The following is a 19,585-nucleotide window of genomic DNA, read 5'->3' on the forward strand; positions in this document are numbered from 1 at the left end:
GACTGTCCCCCGCTGGAGGTGGAGTTACCACGGTGACCGCTCCCCGCTGGAGGTGTAGTTACCACGGTGACCGTCCTCCGCTGGAGGTGGAGTTACCACAGTGACCGTCCCCCACTGGAGGTGGAGTTACCACGGTGACTGTCCCCCGCTGGAGGTGGAGTTACCACGGTGACCGTCCTCCGCTGGAGGTGGAGTTACCACGGTGACCGCCCCCGCTGGAGGTGGAGTTACCACGGTGACCGTCCCCTGCTGGAGGTGGAGTTACCACGGTGACCGACCCCCGCTGGAGGTGGAGTTACCACGGTGACCGACCCCCGCTGGAGGTGGAGTTACCACTGTGACCGTCCCCCGCTGGAGGTGGAGTTACCACGGTGACCGTCCCCCGCTGAAGGTGGAGTTACCACGGTGACTGCCCCCCGCTGGAGGTGGAGTTACCACAGTGACCGCCCCCCGCTGGAGGTGGAGTTACCACGGTGACCGTCCTCCGCTGGAGGTGTAGTTATCACGGTGACCGTCCCCCGCTGGAGGTGGAGTTACCACGGTGACCGTCCTCCGCTGGAGGTGTAGTTATCACAGTGACCGTCCCCCGCTGGAGGTGGAGTTACCACAGTGACCGCCCCCGCTGGAGGTGTAGTTACCACGGTGACCGTCCCCCGCTGGAGGTGTAGTTACCACGGTGACCGTCCCCCGCTGGAGGTGGAGTTACCACGGTGACCGTCCCCCGCTGGAGGTGGAGTTACCACGGTGACCGTTCCCCGCTGGAGGTGGAGTTACCACGGTGACCGTCCTCCGCTGGAGGTGTAGTTATCACGGTGACCGTCCCCCGCTGGAGGTAGAGTTACCACGGTGACCGTCCTCCGCTGGAGGTGTAGTTACCACAGTGACCGTCCCCCGCTGGAGGTGGAGTTACCACAGTGACCGTCCCCCGCTGGAGGTGGAGTTACCACAGTGACCGTCCCCCGCTGGAGGTGGAGTTACCACAGTGACTGTCCCCCGCTGGAGGTGGAGTTACCACGGTGACCGTTCCCCGCTGGAGGTGGAGTTACCACGGTGACCGTCCTCCGCTGGAGGTGGAGTTACCACGGTGACCGTCCCCCGCTGGAGGTGGAGTTACCACGGTGACCGTCCCCCGCTGGCGCTGTAGTTGCCACGGTGACTGAACTCCGCTGGCGCTGTAGTTACCACGGTGACTGGCCTCCGCTGGCGCTGTAGTTACCACGGTGACCGTCCTCCGCTGGCGGTGTAGTTTCCACGGTGACCGTCCCCCGCTGGCGCTGTAGTTACCACGGTGACTGACCTCCGCTGGCGCTGTAGTTACCACGGTGACTGACCTCCGCTGGCGCTGTAGTTACCACGGTGACCGTCCTCTGCTGGCGGTGTAGTTACCACGGTGACCGTCCACCGCTGGCGGTGTAGTTACCACGGTGACCGTCCTTCGCTGACGCTGTAGTTACCATGGTGACCGTCCCCCGCAGGCGGTGTAGTTACAACGGTGACTGAACTCCGCTGGCGCTGTAGTTACCACGGTGACTGACCTCCGCTGGCGCTGTAGTTACCACGGTGACCGTCCTCTGCTGGCGGTGTAGTTTCCACAGTGACCGTCCTCCGCTGGCGGTGTAGTTAACACGGTGACCGTCCTCCGCTGGCGGTGTAGTTAACACGGTGACCGACCTCCAGCGAGGCTGATAATGAGCGGTCAGATCGGCGGAGGAGGCCGCGGTGGAGTTTGTGGCTTTTCCTCCAGATTCTTCCTGATAAATGTCGGATATTTGGGGCAGAATTCAGTGATTGTCGTTATATCGTCCCCTGTGATCTCCATCTTCTCCTTTATCATGAAGACGCCAGCAGGACGAGATCCCTCCAGCTGATCCAGTGTTCATCCCTCCTTCTCCTGAATGACTCCGAGGATGGACGAGGACGAGACCACCAGAAGATTATTACACTTCACCCTGGAGATCATCTCCCTGCTGAGCGGAGAGGTAACTCCTCTACATTTCTATCAGCTTTATTGTGTTATGTAACAAGTCCGACATCGGGAAGAGGAAATCCAGAAGAGGAGGAGAAGGATTCTTTACTGTAAGAGCAGTGATTGTGTGCAGCTCTCTGCCAGGAGGAGTTGTCATGGGGATTCCCTATAAGAGCTGTAGAGGGGCCTGGATGTCTGTCCTGAGTGTAATAATATTCCAGGTTATGGCCCCAGATTACTGGAGACGGTTATTGATCCCGGGATTTCTACTGATTGTCAGATCTGGAGTCGGGAAGGAATTCTTCTCCCTAAGTGTCTCTCTCCATACACAGGATTACACAATAGTGAGGAAGACACCGGGGGAGGGTGTGACTCCCATCATCCATCTCCAGGAGTCAGGAGGGCGGAGCCCGGACCCCATCACAGAGCTTCCCCCGCACCCCCCGATACATGAGAGGAGGAAGAAGAAGATCCTAGAGCTCAGCAACAAGATGATTGAGCTGCTGAGCGGAGAGGTGACTGCTGGGACATTATACAGGACAGCACTGGAGGATTCTGGGTGATGAGCGGAGAGGTGACTGCTGGGACATTATACAGGACAGCACTGGAGGATTCTGGGTGATGAGCGGAGAGGTGACTGCTGGGACATTATACAGGACAGCACTGGAGGATTCTGGGTGATGAGCGGAGAGGTGACTGCTGGGACATTATACAGGACAGCACTGGAGGATTCTGGGTGATGACCCGAGAGGTGACTGCTGGGACATTATACAAGACAGCACTGGAGGATTCTGGGTGATGAGCGGAGAGGTGACTGCTGGGACATTATACAGGACAGCACTGGAGGATTCTGGGTGATGACCGGAGAGGTGACTGCTGGGACATTATACAGGACAGCACTGGAGGATTCTGGGTGATGTCCGGAGAGGTGCCTGCTGGGACATTATACAGGATGACACTGGAGGATTCTGGGTGATGACCGGAGAGGTGACTGCTGGGACATTATACAGGACAGCACTGGAGGATTCTGGGTGATTACTGGAGAGGTGACTGCTGGGACATTATACAGGACGGCACTGGAGGATTCTGGGTGATGACCGGAGAGGTGATTGCTGGGACATTATACAGGACGGCACTGGAGGATTCTGGGTGATGTCCGGAGAGGTGCCTGCTGGGACATTATACAGGATGACACTGGAGGATTCTGGGTGATGACCGGAGAGGTGACTGCGGGGACATTATACAGGACGGCACTGGAGGATTCTGGGTGATGACCGGAGAGGTGACTGCTGGGACATTATACAGGACGGCACTGGAGGATTCTGGGTGATGACCGGAGAGGTGACTGCTGGGACATTATACAGGACAGCACTGGAGGATTCTGGGTGATGAGCGGAGAGGTGACTGCTGGGACATTATACAGGACAGCACTGGAGGATTCTGGGTGATGACCGGAGAGGTGACTGTTGGGACATTATACAGGACAGCACTGGAGGTTTCTGGGTAATGAGCGGAGAGGTGACTGCTGGGACATTATACAGGACAGCACTGGAGGATTCTGGGTGATGACCGGTGAGGTGACTGCTGGGACATCATACAGGACGGCACAGGAGAATTCTGGGTGATGACCGGTGAGGTGACTGCTGGGACATTATACAGGACAGCACTGGAGGATTCTGGGTGATGAGCGGAGAGGTGACTGCTGGGACATTATACAGGACAGCACTGGAGGATTCTGGGTGATGAGCGGAGAGGTGACTGCTGGGACATTATACAGGACAGCACTGGAGGATTCTGGGTGATGACCGAAGAGGTGACTGCTGGGACATTATACAGGACAGCACTGTAGGTTTCTGGGTGATGAGCGGAGAAGTGACTGCTTGGACATTATACAGGACAGTACTGGAGGATTCTGGGTGATGAGCGGAGAGGTGACTTCTGGGACATTATACAGGACAGCACTGGAGGATTCTGGGTGATGAGCTGAGAGGTGACTGCTGGGACATTATACAGGACAGCACTGGAGGATTCTGGGTGATGAGCGGAGAGGTGACTGCTGGGACATTATACAGGACAGCACTGGAGGATTCTGGGTGATGAGCGGAGAGGTGACTGCTGGGACATTATACAGGACAGCACTGGAGGATTCTGGGTGATGAGCGGAGAGGTGACTGCTGGGACATTATACAGGACAGCACTGGAGGATTCTGGGTGATGACGGTGTCGTTGTCAGGTTCCTATAAGGTGTCAGGACGTCGCTGTCTATCTCTCCATGGAGGAGTGGGAGTATCTAGAAGGACACCAGGATCGGTACCAGGAGGTGATGATGGAGGAGCTCCGGCCTCTGACATCACCAGGTGAGAGGAGACTCTTGTTGGCTCCGGTGGATGTGATGACGTCTCTCGGCCTCCTCCTATAATAGATGATTTTTCTCCAGACTTGCTCTGGTTTTCTCTACATTTTCTCACAGCTTTCATTCCCTGATTCTTCTCTTCTGATCTGTGAGTCGCGGTTTCTCCGCTGTCGTCTTCATCAGTCTTGAGTCTTCGTCCTCGGCGGCTTCTTTCAGAATCTTTCACCTTCCTTAGAGCATCGGTCACATTTTGTCTGCAGATGTCCCAGCGCTTCTGTCCGTTCTCTCCTATGATTTCTTTCGGTACCGGAGTCTGATCGTTACTCAGCAGAGTCGGGGTTAATTTACTGATGATTTTCCCCCTAATCCGCTGTCGCTCGTCCGTCCCTCAGAATCGGTGCCGGCTCAATGTCGTCATCAGTCGTGGTCGGGCTTCTGGCTTTTTGGGTTTTGTTTCTCAGCATTTATTGGGTGGTAAGAACGACGTCGCTGCCATTTTCAGAACTGTTCCTGACACCCATCACTTTATCTTCCGTTATCGGAGCTGTGTGAGGGCTTCTCTTCTTGAATGGCCGCTGACCTTTTTATTGGTGACTTTTTTTGATCATTGTTTTTTCATTGCAGTTTTGGGGAGGTGTTTCTGATGTGTTTTTTTCTTTTGGCGTTTACCGTGTGCAATAAATCCTGACGTGAAAATGCCAAATAATAAAATATATATATGTGTGTATATATGTATGTAGATAGATAGATAGTTAGATTTATTTTTATAAAAAAAAACATTTGTTCTCATTTTGGGAGACAAAGCAAAAATAATGGTAACTTCAATCTGAGATCCTGGTCTGGTGGTAATAAGTGTAAGTCTCCCTTAAAGGGATGTTTGTTCAGAAGAATATGTATTATGGAGCTTTTCTGTGGAGTCTGACCAGACAATCTCTCCTTGGCTCCCCGTGTGCATCAGTAAGCCCCCATGACCCCGGTGCCTGCTCTCTAGTTGTCCTTTCTACACATTGATAGGTACTAACCGCTGTGTACCGGGTGCTCCCCACAACACCGTCCTTCCGGGTTCTGTGACTTCGTACGTTAGTCGTACATGTGCCCTTTTTTCCTCCTTTAGAGACAAACGCAGAACTTGCTGCCTATTTTAGTGTTTATACCGAGGCGGATGTTGAGATTTATCTCTATTTAAAGAAGAAGAAAAACGTGGTAACTCGTCTTTTAATAGGAGGAAGTCAGGTTCTCTCCTCTGAGTGATCCCAGAGGATCCTGTCCAGGAGGGAGGCCGTGTCCTCATGGTGACATCATAAGCTCTCAAAAAACAATCACTGGTAAATGGTCACCGTCCTTCCCCCAATCTCCATACAGTGAATTAGGAGAGAAGAAACCGATGGATAGAAATGTGGAGCTTCCTCCAGCTCCTCTGTGGTTCCATCCCTGGAGACGAAACTTGGAGAAGTTGTGTTTTTTAGTACGGCTCCTTCATCTGACTGACGAGGGTCTTCTCTGTCCCTCTCCTCAGGGTCCTCATCCTCCGAGTGCAGAGCATTAGGCTTTGGCCTCGCTGATTATCACTTCATAGTTGAGGCCCACAATGTGCTGGGACCTCGGTACCGGGGGTGTGGACCACAACAATGTAATTTATTCCCAGATACATAAACATAAAATTACCGGTTCTGAGAGACGAGTCTCATATATAGACAGATACACGGCAGGTCATGTATTCAGTCTCTGTGTCTCCCCAGATGGATCCAGGAGTAGAAATCCACCAGAGAGATGTCCCCGTCCTCTGTATCCCCAGGACTGTCCAGAGGAGAATCACAACATCCCGGAGGATCATCAGGTAGATGACACTGAAGTCCCCACAACATCTGACCGTGACATGATGGGACCTGAGCTCATCTCACATTGTTCTTTTTAGGGTGAAGATCTGATTGATATTAAGGTTGAGGTTATACATGGAGCACAAGAGGCGACCGCAATATGGGCCGATCAGCAGGGTGAGGAGGGCAGACTGTCATGTCTGTTCTGTGGTCATCTACTACTACTTCCATCATTGCATGACACAATCTACAGTGGCATGTAAAAGTTTGGGCACCCCTGGTCAAAATTCCTGTTATTGTGACCAGTTAAGCAAGTTGAAGATGAAATGATCTCTAAAAGACCTAAAGTTAAAGATGACACATTTCCTTTGTATTACGCTTGGACATTTGTGTGCTCAGATAACTTTGACCAATGATTCAGATCTTACGTAGCCTGTTAGGGCTCGTTCACTATCATTGTTAGGAAAGGCCAGTGTTATAAAAACCCAGCCTACTCTAACAATGTGCGAAATAAACAGCAGCCATGGCTTCTTCTAATCCGCTGTCTAGCACTCTGAAAATGGTGGCAGTCCACAAAGCAGGAGAAGGCTATGAGCAAAGCATTTTCAAGTTGCCCTTTCCTTGGTTCAAAATGTAATAAAAAAATGGCAGTTAGCAGAAAGAGTGGAGGTCAAGATAAGGTCTGGAAAACCAAGCAAATTTTCAGTAGGATTGCTAGAGAGGCAAATCAGAACCCCCGCCTGACTGCAAAAGACCTTCAGAAAGATTTAGCAGACTCTGGAGTTGTGGTACATTGTTGTACTCTTCAGAGACACCTGCACAAATATGGCCTTCATGGAAGAGTCATCAGAAGAAAACCTCTCCTGCGACCTCACCATAAAATTCAGCGTCAAAAGTGCAAAAGTACATCTAAGAAGGTCTGATGCATTTTGTAAACAAGTCTTGTGGACCGATGAGGTTAAAATAGAGCAATGCTCAAAGTTGTGTGGAGAAAAAACGGCACAGAATTTTAGTAAAAGAACGTAGTGGATCAATCATGCTTTGGGGTTGTGTTGCAGCCAATGGCACAGGGAACTGGTAGAGGGAAGAATGGATTCCATGAAATTTCAGCAAATTCTTGATACATACATAACACCATCTGCAAAAAAGCTGAACGTAAAAAGAGGATGGCTTATATAAATGGATAATGATACTAAACACATGTCAAAATCCACAATAGACGACCTCAAAAGGCGCAAGCTGAAGGTTTTACAATGGCCCTCACAGTCCCCTGATCTGAACATCATTGAAAATCTGTGGCTAGACCTCAAAATAGCAGAGGATGCAAGACGACCCAAGAATCTCACAGAACTGGAAGAATTCCTCCAAGGAAGAAAGGATGAAAATCCCTCAAACAAGAATTGAAAGCCTATTGTCTGGCTACAAAAAGCATTTACAAACTGTGATGCTTTCAAAAGGGGGCGCTACTAGGTACTAACCTTGCCGGGTGCCAAAACTTTTGCATTTAACCATTTTTCCTTATTGAAATTTTTTTTTAAATGTAAAAGATGAAAATACAGTGGTGGCCAAAAGTATTGGCACCCCTGCAATTCTGTCAGATAATACTCCATTTCTTCCTGAAAATGATTGCAATCACAAATTCTTTAGTCTAAGGCTATGTGCCCACGTTGCGGACCTGAAGCATATTTTTTACGCTTCTCCCTGGCGGGAAAATCGCATGCGGATATTACATGCGGTTTTCCCGCCAGGTAGAAGCGTTTGTGAGGCGTCTTTGCATGCATTTCTGCATGCGGGTTATCAAGCACTTCTCCAAGCATCACTTGGAAAAGTGCTTGACAACTTGTTCAGAATGGTAAAAAATAAAAAAATAAACTTTATACTCACCTTCTGATGCATTCTCTGCCCCGTCCGGAGTCTTGAGCGGCTCACGCTGCTGTGTGCAGGACCTGCGGTGACGTCATTGAGTCATGTGGTGGGTCACATGACTCAATGACGTGGCAGGTCCTTCAGACAACAGCGCGACGGAGGGAAAACATCATAAGATAAGTATAAACTTTATTTTTTCTTTTTTTTACAGGTTCTTTGGTACCCAGGTCTGGATGAGAGTCTCCTCTCCTCCAGACTTGGGTACCATCCGCACATTGATTCCGCTGCGCTTCCGCAAAATTAATGAACATGCTGCGGATTTTTGACTGCAGCATATATGCTGCGGAAAAATCCGCAGCATGGGCATTGACATTGCGGAATGCCATTGGGGACCATGGGGTGCGGATCTACATGCGTTTTTCAAGCGTTTACGCTGCGGAAATTCCGCAGCATATATGCTTGAAAAACGCTACGTGGGCACACAGCCTTATTATCTTTATTTAATTTGTCTTCAATGAAAAAACACAAAAGAGAATGAAGCAAAAATGAAATCATTGATCATTTCACACAAAACTCCAAAAATGGGCCAGACAAAAGTATTGGCACCCTCAGCCTAATACTTGGTTGCACAACCTTTAGCTAAAATAACTGCGAACAACCGCTTCCGGTAACCATCAATGAGTTTCTTACAACGCTCTGCTGGAATTGTAGACCATTCTTCTTTGGCAAACTGCTCCAGGTCCCTGATATTTGAAGGGTGCCTTCTCCAAACTGCCATTTTGAGATCTCTCCACAGATGTTCTATGGGATTCAGGTCTGGACTCATTGCTGGCCACCTTAGAAGTCTCCAGTGCTTTCTCTCAAACCATTTTATAGTGCTTTTGGAAGTGTGTTTTGGGTCATTGTCCTGCTGGAAGACCCATGACCTCTGAGGGAGACCCAGCTTTCTCACACTGGGCCCTACATTATGCTGCAAAATTTGTTGGTAGTCTTCAGACATCATAATGCCATGCACACGGTCAAGCAGTCTAGTGCCAGAGGCAGCAAAGCAACCCCAAAACATCAGGGAACCTCCGCCATGTTTGACTGTAGGGACTGTGTTCTTTTCTTTGAATGCCTCTTTTTTTTTCCTGTACACTCTATGTTGATGATTTTTCCCAAAAAGCTCTACTTTTGTCTCATCTGACCAGAGAATGTTCTTCCAAAACGTTTTAGGCTTTCTCAGGTAAGTTTTGGCAAACTCCAGCCTGGCTTTTTTATGTCTCGGGGTAAGAAGTGGGGTCTTCCTGGGTATCCTACCATACAGTCCCTTTTCATTCAGACATCGACGGATAGTACGGGTTGACACTGTTGTACCCTCGGACTGCAGGGCAGCTTGAACTTGTTTGGATGTTAGTCGAGGTTCTTTATCCACCATCCGCACAATCTTGCGTTGAAATCTCTCGTCAATTTTTCTTTTCCGTCCACATCTAGGGAGGTTAGCCACAGTGCCATGGGCTTTACACTTCTTGATGACACTGCGCACGGAAGACACAGGAGCATTCAGGTCTTTGGAGATGGACTTGTAGCCTTGAGATTGCTCATGCTTCCTCACAATTTGGTTTCTCAAGTCCTCAGACAGTTTTCAGGAAGAAACTGAGTATTATCTGACAGAATTGCAGGGGTGCCAATACTTTTGGCCACCACTGTATATATAGTTTATTATTTATTGTTTTGCCTAAAATACAAAGGAAATGTCATCTTTAACTTTAGGCCACTTAGAGATTATTTCATCTTAAACTTAACTGTTCACAATAACAGTAATTTTGACCAGGGGTGCCCAAACTTTTACATGTCACTGTATTCTGTCACTGTGTGTCTCCTACAGATGGACTCGTGGAAAGAAATCCACCAGAGAGATGTCCCCGTCCTCTGTATCCCCAGGACTGTCCAGAGGAGAATCACAACATCCCGGAGGATCATCAGGTAGACGGTGCTGAGCCCTGTACCGGATCTGTATATGGGGGGACATTTCTGATCGAGGTCATAGATGTCACAGATTTTGGTGGTTTCTTGTATTGTGCTGATTGTTACATCTGATATATCAGGAGGAAGATCCGACTAAGAATAAAGTGAAGGACGAGACAGAAGAAGAAGCGATGACGAGGGGGGATCAGCCGTGTGTGAGTGACGTGAAGGAGGAGATTCCTGTAGATGTTTCCACAGGTGTGTAATAATGACCGGCGTGTGATGATGATGATGACCGGCGTGTGATGATGATGACTGGCGTATGACGATGATGATTGGCATGTGACTATGATTAGCGGCGTGTGATGATGATGACTGGCGTATGACGATGATGATTGGCATGTGACTATGATTAGCGGCGTGTGATGATGATGACTGGCGTATGACGATGATGATTGGCATGTGACTATGATTAGCGGCGTGTGATGATGATGACTGGCGTATGACGATGATGATTGGCATGTGACTATGATTAGCAGCGCGTGACGATGACCGGTGTGTGATATTGTATGAAGTCTCCGGTGCAGTGAAGCTTTATCCGCCGTCCACATCACAGCAGAAGCGTCCGGTGATGTCTCGGCTGCTCTTGTACAGAGTCCGTTTGCGCACCGATGAATAACTGGGCCGCATTCACACCACTTCTTAATGATTTAATAATCACATTTTTAATTTTCCTAATTGTGTTTTTTAATATTACTTCCATCTTTTATTTTCATATTATTCTTTCACAAGTCTCATGCTGCCATATAAATGACTGAGCTTGTGATTCGGACAGAACCCCGGGGGAAGATTCCGTATAATGAGGCGCTGTGGACGCCGTCTGGCCTATGATCCAGTGATGTCCATCTTTTTCAGCGTGCATAAAAGCGCAGTCGACCAGAGGCTAGACGGAGTCCGGTGTAACTCTGCTGCCTCATTATTCTGAATGGATCCCTCGGGGGTGTCATCTGAATCATGTATTTTGTAGATTTAGATGGAAACCCCGATGTACAGTGGGTACGGAAAGTATTCAGACCCCTTTACATTTTTCACTCTTTGTTTCATTGCAGCTATTCGGTAAGTTCTAAAAAGTTCATTTTTTTTTTCATTAAAGTCCACTCTGCACCCCATCTTGACTGAAAAAAAAACAGAAATGTAGAAATTTTTGCAAATTTATTAAAAAAGAAAAACTGAAATATCACATGGTCATAAGTATTCAGACCCTTTGCTCAGTATTGAGTAGAAGCCCCTTTTGAGCTAGTACTGCCATGAGTCTTCTTGGGAATGATGCAACAAGTTTTTCACACCTGGATTTGGGGATCCTCTGCCATTCTTCCTTTCAGATCCTCTCCAGTTCCATCAGGTTGGATGGTGAACGTTGGTGGACAGTCATTTTCAGGTCTCTCCAGAGATGCTCAATTGGGTTTAGGTCAGGGCTCTGGCTGGGCCAGTCAAGAATGGTCACAGAGTTGTTCTGAAGCCACTCCTTTGTCATTTTAGCTTTGTGCTTAGGGTCATTGTCTTGTTGGAAGGTGAACCTTCGGCCAAGTCTGAGGTCCAGAGCACTCTGGAAGAGGTTTTCATCCAGGATATCTCTGTACTTGGCTGCATTCATGTTTCCTTCAATTGCAACCAGTCATCCTGTGCCTGCAGCTGAAAAATACCCCCATAATATGATGCTGCCACCACCATGTTTCACTGTAGGGATTGTATTGGGCAGGTCATGAGCAGTGCCAGGTTTTCTCCACACATACCGCTTAGAATTATCACCAAAAAGTTCTATCTTCGTCTCATCAGATCAGAGAATCTTATTTCTCATAGTCTGTGAGTCCTTCATGTGTTTTTGAGCAAACTCTATGCGGGCTTTCATATGTCTTGCACTGAGTAGATCCTTCCATCTGGCCACTTTGCCATAAAGGCCCGACTGGTGGAGGGCTGCAGTGATCGTTGACTTTTGTGAGCTTTCTCCCTTCTCCCTACTACTTCGCTGGAGCTCAGCCACAGTGATCTTGGGGTTTTTCTTTACCTCTCCTACCAAGGCTCTTCTCCCACGATTGCTCAGTTTGGCTGGACGGCCAGGTCTAGGAAGACTTCTGGTGGTCACAAACTTCTTACATTTAAGGATTATGGAGGCCACTGTGCTCTTAGGAACCTTGAGTAATGCAGAAATTCTTTTGTAACCTTGGCCAGATCTGTGCCTTGCCACAATTCTGTCTCTGAGCTCCTTGGGCAGTTCCTTTGAGCTTATGATTCTCATTTGATCTGACATGTACTGTGAGCTGTGAGGTCTTATATAGACAGGTGTGTGTCTTTCCAAATCAAGTCCTATCAGTTTAATTAAACATAGCTGGACTCCAATGAAGGAGTAGAACCATCGCAAGGAGTATCACAAGGAAATGGACAGCATGTGACTTAAATATGAGTGTCTGAGCAAAGGGTCTGAATACTTATGACCATGTGATATTTCAGTTTTTTCTTTTTTAATAAATTTGCAAAATTGTCTACATTTGTTTTTTTCAGTCAAGATGGGGTGCAGAGTGTACTTTAATGAGAAAAAAAGTGTGAAACAAAGTGTGAAAAATTTTAAAGGGGTCTGAATACTTCCCGTACCCACTGTAAGTGTTCAGTGTACAGCACAGGATAAATATGATCCAAAATGTTCTGTACCCCAAAATGCCACCATTAAGAGCTTCTACTCAACCCACAGAAAAACAAGTCCCCACTCAGGTTCATCATCTGTAAACAGTAATATAGGGGGTGTCCATATCACTGGTAGCACAAAGGCTCTGGAAAAGTGACTTGGCTCCCACTTAAAGAAATCCAGTGACATCTGCGCTCCTAAATCCAAATGCTGCCTCCTCCTTCCCCACAGTGTGCAGTTAGCATCCACATGTTTGGCATAACTGTAGCGGGGAGAGCCAATTTATTTCTTCAGAAAGCACTAGCTGGGAATCATGTACTGGTCGCTACAACGTAAGGGCACTGCAATGTACCGGACACTACAATGTACTGGCCACTATAATGAAATATTTGCATTTTTACTTCGCAACATCCATTACTGCTCGTTTCTGGAAAGCACCCATGGAGTCAAATTCATCACTACACCTGTAGATACATTTCCATAGGGGTGTAATTTCCAAACTGGTGTCACTTGAGGGGGATTCTGCTCTTCTGCCACTTAGGGGCTTTGTATATGGAGTCTGCAATCTGTTCTACTAAAGTTTGTTCTCCAAGAGTCAAATAGCGCTCCTTCCCTCCCTAGTCTCGCCATGTGGCTAAGCAGTACAGTACAGACACATATGGGGTATTGCCCCTTTCAGCAGAAATTGTATAACAAATTATGTGGTCATCTTTACCCATTTTCCTTTGTGAAAATGTAAAATCTGGGGCTAAAATAACATTATAGCGGTAAAAATGTAATTGTATTTCTTCACCGTTCAATTGTATAACATTTTGTGAATCACAATTACCTTGTATTCATTGGGAAAGTGCGCGGTGGATGCTGGGTGTGACAAACGGGGAAACCCCACCCACAGCCCGGCGTCCACCGCAGGGATCGCATCACCGAGTCACGCCTCACTTGACGTGACATCAGGGGAAGCAAGAGCCGGCTGCAGCCGGGGGTCGCGTGATGCCGGTGAGTGGCCAGCGATAGCGCCGCTCACAGCCAATAAAGACAAAGCTAGGTAATTAGAAAAAATCTTCTCTCAACGGGTTAATTACATTGGGGGAATTTAGTAGTCGACATCTTCTTTAATTGCGTGGACACTTTTTTCTATACTAAGGGCAAGATATGAAGCTTGAGAGAGTGAAATGGCACCGGAGGTACATTAAGGGAACCTGTCATCAGTAATTACCACTTAAAGAACTGTTTGCTGTCTAATCTCTGCCACCCCTGACTTGTGCCAATGTCACCAGATTATAAGTGTCATTCACTTTACCCGTCATTGTGTTAATGTTATGGCATGTAGTTGTCCTCCTTATTCCCGGTACTTTCACTGACGAGGGTCTTCATTGTGAGATCCAAAAAATACATTCAGAAATCTCTTTTGTGTTGAAGAAAAAACTCACATCTAATTTATCTTTCATCCTGATAGGAAATCCTTGTGAGAATAACGGTTCATCACTAAATTGTAAAAGAGAAGATATCTGGGAGCACTCTAATGGAGAAAACCTCATCACCCTTCCTGCACCTCCTGGACTTCACAGCACTTCACTTTCTTATAATCCTCCTAATCATGAGGAATCATCTCCTGAGCAATCTCACATTATTACCAAAAGTCCAGGGGGCAAAGTGGATTCAAGATTTCAGTGTGACAAGAAATTTACAAAAAGCTCAGATTTTGTAACACAAAGAAAGCACAAAGGAAAAAAGCCATACTCCTGTTCAGAATGTGGGAAATGCTTTACATATAAATCAAGATTTGTTAGACATGAGAGATTTCACACAGGAGAAAAGCCATTTTCATGTTCAGAATGTGGGAAATGCTTTACAGAGAAATCACAATTTGTTAGACATGGGAAAATTCACACAGGAGAAAAGCCATTTTCATGTTCAGAATGTGGGAAATGCTTTACCGAGAAATCACAATTTGTTAGACATGAGAGAATTCACACAGGAGAAAAGCCATTTTCATGTTTAGAATGTGGTAAATGCTTTACATATAAATCACAATTTGTTATACACGAGAGAATTCACACAGGAGAAAAGCCATTTTCATGTTTGGAATGTGGAAAGTCCTTCCAACATAAAAGGGATCTTATTACACATCAGAGAATTCATACAGGAGAGAAGCCATTTTCATGTTCAGAATGTGGGAAATGTTGTAGAATTAAATCAGACCTTGTTAAACATCAAAGAATTCACACAGGAGAAAAACCTTTTTCATGTTTACAATGTAGAAGGTGCTTTGCACATAAATCACAACTTGTTAGACATCAGAGAATTCACACAGGAGAAAAGCCGTATTCATGTTCAAAATGTGAAAAGTCCTTCACAGGTAAAGGAAGTCTTATTATACATCAGAGAATTCACACAGGAGAGAAGCCATATTCATGTTCAGAATGTGGGAAATGTTGTAGAAGTAAATCATACCTTGTTAAACATCAAAGAATTCACACAGAGGAAAAACTTTTTTCATGTTTACAATGTAGAAGGTGTTTTGTAGATAAATCACAACTTGTTAGACATCAGAGAATTCACACAGGAGAAAAGCTGTATTCATGTTTGGAATGTGGGAAATGTTTTATGAGTAAATCAAATCTTTCTGCTCATAAGAGAATTCATACAGGAGAAAAGCCATTTTCTTGTTCAGAATGTGGGAAATGTTTTACATATAAATCAAAATATGTTATACATGAGAGAATTCACACAGGAGAAAGGCCATTTTCTTGTTCAGAATGTGAGAAGTCCTTCAAACATAAAGTGGATCTTATTACACATCAGAGAATTCATACAGGAGAGAAGCCGTTTTCTTGTTCAGAATGTGGGAAATGTTTTAAAAGTAAATCGGAGCTTGTTTTACATCAAAGAAATCACACCGGGGAGAAACCGTTTTCATGTTTACAATGTGGAAAATGCTTTACATATAAATCAAGTCTTGTTAGACATCAGAGAATTCACACAGGAGAGAAGCCGTATTCATGATCAGAATGTGGGAAATGTTTTATCTGTAAATCAAATCTTTCTGCTCATAAGATAATTCACACAGGAGAGAAGCCGTATTCATGTTCAGAATGTGGGAAATCTTTTATACATAAATCATACCTTGTAAAACATGAGAAGTCTTACGGGAAAGAAAGTGTAATTATGTTCACTGTGTTTTATAAAGCTTAATAAGCATTGTTCAGCATAAATGAGTACACCCCCTTTGATGAGTAAGATTTTGTTTAATAGCTCACTGAACACAAGATCAATTCATAAAATTTTGCCAACACTAAGTTGCATAGAACATTTTTTTTGTAATCAAAACATGAAAGTAAGGGTAATAATATAACTATCATTACAAAATCTTCAGTTTTACTCAAATTAGTTGATGCAAAAATGAGTACACCCCACATCAAAAGCTACTACATCTATTATTTTGTATGGCCTCCATAATTTTAAAGGACGGCACCAAGTTTTCTAGGCCTGGAATGAACAAGTTAGTGACAATGTTGAGGGAGGGCAATGGCCCTTCACGGTTGACCAAGTGAGTGTCAAATTATTATGTTGATTGCGCAATCCAACAGGGAACCAGACGGAGACAGTGCTCTGTATGGGAGGATTCAACGAATCTCTGATCCCGTTTATTTTGCTTAGCATTTTATATTGTTTTGAGTATATCAATAGCCAATCACCTACAGCCATACTACAATACTAAAGGCTTGAGCCAATGTTAGTGCAATTATTACGGAAACACATATATGGTCATATTATCATCGTTAGTTCGAAGCACGATGGAAATTTACAAGGTCAATCCTGGCCTAGACTAGTTAGATAACAGGAGCGGGGTGTCTGACAAAGTGTGCTTGTGAGAAAAAGTTAGTGTGAGAAAGTTCCATGTAAAGCACGAGAAAAGAAGGAAAGTAGTATGTTATGCAAGGAGTGATAATAACATGATTTTGAAACAATCAGACAAAATGGAGTTGCTATAGTATGAATATCAATATGTCCTTTACCACTGTCATGAAAAACACTTAGTCAGACCTTGCAGCCCTCTGGCACCCCTTATCCTGCTGGTCAAGCATGGTATTGACCGAAGATAAGCACGGGCACAGCTGCTCTAATTTATGTCTACTATTGTGGCACATGATGTGACAGGACGTATATATACCACCAGTTCCTTCCAGGAACGTATATATACCTCCGTCCAGCCACCCTCAAACCACAATATCACATAAATACTGGTATGCTGCCACCACCGATCGCTTAGTAGGTGGATCGGGTACCCGTTAGGTAACGTGAATTAGCGGGTGAGGAACGTGTTTGCTTGACATAGGACAAGAAGAACGAAGCTGGTAAATAATAATGATTTACTCCCGAAAGTGGGCAGTGTTTATAAAAGATATACAAGATATTATAAAAGAGACAATGTACATATATGCATAAACAGTTATTAAAATAAAAGGGGTAAATGATAGCAAAACCTGCGCCACGAGGTGATGGTCTCAGATTCTGTGGGGGGGACGGCTCCCCGGAAATTAGATGTGATTCTTCCACGCAGCGAGGTGTGCATGCGTCTGACGTTTTAAGAATTCAATTAAAATGGCCGTTCTGGTTTTTAGTAAGGGGTAGTGTTGAGCATTCCGATACTGAAATATCGGGTATCGGCCGATACTGAAATATCGGGTATCGGCCGATATTCGCGGTATTGGAATTCCGATACTTAATTCCGATACTTTTGCAATATCGTATACCGGAATCGGAAGTTCCCATAATGCAATGAGCCATTTTAATTTTATTCAGCCAATGAGGATCCTAAGAAGTGTGGGCACATCCTGTTAGACATGTAGGCATCTTAACTAATGGCATGGCTGTGATTGGCTGCTGAAATGATGTCATGATGCACTATAAAAGCCGCCGCCGCCATTTTGAGCTCACTCTGCTGTGAATTCAGTTAGGGATAGGACGCTGCTGTTCTGAGGGACAGTTTTAGCTACCTATTTGGTCTATTCTGCTTTACCCAAGCTACTTTATAAATCGCTGTGCCTTGCAGTGCTAGTGCACAGTGCTCTGCATCTGTACTGTTCACCGCTGTCTGCAAGGTCTGGTGTGTGTGAGTGCAGCTCACCCTGTAGTGTGTGCTTCAGCCACGTCTGGTTGTAGTGCACTCAGTGTGTGTCACTGCCTCATACATTGTCCTTTTTTGCCAATTCATAATTTTTCCTGATATCTCCTATTAGTGTGGTGGTTCCATCCGTATTCAGCTAAATTGGTTCCAAACACACTATATAGGAGTAGTTAGAGAAATTTTTTTGGTCTTGCAGCGCTAGTGCACAGTGCTCTGCATCTGTACTGTTCACCGCTGTCTGCAAGGTCTGTGTGTGTGAGTGCACCTCACGCTGTAGTGTGTGCTTCAGCCACGTCTGGTTGTAGTGCGCTCAGCGTCCGTCACTGCCTCATACATTGTCCTTTTTTGCCAATTCATAATTTTTCCTGATATCTCCTATTAGTGTGGTGGTTCCATCCGTATTCAGCTACATTGGTTCCAAACACACTATATAGGAGTAGTTAGAGGAGCCTTTCTGCAGCATTGGGCCCTGCAGCCCCAGCCAGATTAGTATTAGCCTATTTTTTGCAGCCTCATCTATTGCATTGTAGGTTACCTTCCTACATTGTAATAGCTACAAAAAGTTTGTGATACTATCGTTATTACATCTTTAGGCCCATCCAGTGTCTTTTTGTGACAAAAAAAAACTAAATAAAGTTCACCAAACACTCCACTTTACAGTTGTGTAGGCCACATTAGCTCATATTAAAGTCTAGTCCACACTTTATAAAATGAGTGTTTCTTATACCTGTTAGCAGCTGTTCAGGAATAAGCACACTAAGCCCTTAGTACTTTTCTGCCTATCTTTATCAGTCTACCAAGATGAAGAAGGCAGGGAGTAAGGCATGTGGTCGTGGGCGTGGAGTTTCTGCAGGGAGAGGACGTGAGGATTCTGTGCCTGTAGGGAGAGGACGTGGGGATTCTGTGCCTGCTGCAGGGAACCAATGACTCAGCATCCCCCAGTTTTAGCAGGGAACAGTCCTTTATGCGCAGCTTTGTAGGAGCTAGCCGTACCCCACTGCTGCAGGAGGACCAAATTGAAGCCGTTGTCGGATGGATGGCAGCTAACGCATCGACTTCAATTAGTTCCAGATCCTCTCAGGTCCTGAGCACTGAAGAGCACCCATCTGTCTCTTCACCACCTGGCAAATTGCCCAGGCAGTCAGAGAGCCCTGGACAGGAGCCATCTCTACTTCTGTTCTCTGAATCTCTTGGCTTGGAAAGAGGGGGCCAGCCAAGCAGAATTCGAGAATTTGAAGTAGAGGTAGTATGCAGTGATGCGCAACCGTTTTGTCTCTCTGAATCTGAAGAGGCGGGTGGGCCAGTGCATATGGTCAGCAGCACACCTCAGTACGCATCTGATGATGAGACTCAGGTGCCACTTTCTGGTGCGTACTGTGCTGTTAAGACTACCCAGGAGAAGCAGTTGTTTGAAGAGGGTGGTGTAGATGATGAGGTCCTTGACCCATCATGGCGTGAGGGACAGGAAGGTGGTGGGAGCAGCTCTGAGGAAGAGATTCCCAGAACAGCCCAAAAAGGAGGGAGAGGGAGGGGGCAGACTTGGTTGCCTGTAGCCTCCACTTCGGCACCCATTAGGAGCATGGCTCTTCCAAAATCCAAAGCGGGCGCTCCCAAGACTTGCAGTGCCTGGTCCTTTTTTGACACAGTTGCAGAGGACATTTGCTTTGTCAAATGCAAGCTGTGTAATCAGAAGGTGAAAAGAGGGAAAAGTGTCAGCAACCTCAATACCACAAATATGTGGAAGCATGTGCGGACCAAGCACGTGGTGGAGTTACAAAAACACACTGAAGACCTAGGCCAACCTACAGCGCCACCTACCACCTCT

The 19,585-nt window shown here is 46.2% G+C and overlaps 1 pseudogene; it reads left to right on the forward strand.

Annotated features, from left to right (window-relative positions):
- The first annotated feature begins 1,839 nt into the window (after positions 1 to 1,839).
- LOC141219293 (uncharacterized) lies at positions 1,840 to 15,905 on the forward strand (annotated as a pseudogene).
- The last annotated feature ends 3,680 nt before the right edge of the window (positions 15,906 to 19,585 follow it).

Source organism: Phyllobates terribilis, unplaced genomic scaffold, assembly GCF_046119375.1.
Source record: "Phyllobates terribilis strain yellow unplaced genomic scaffold, ASM4611937v1 Scaffold_259__1_contigs__length_2703414, whole genome shotgun sequence".
Lineage (NCBI taxonomy): Eukaryota > Metazoa > Chordata > Amphibia > Anura > Dendrobatidae > Phyllobates > Phyllobates terribilis.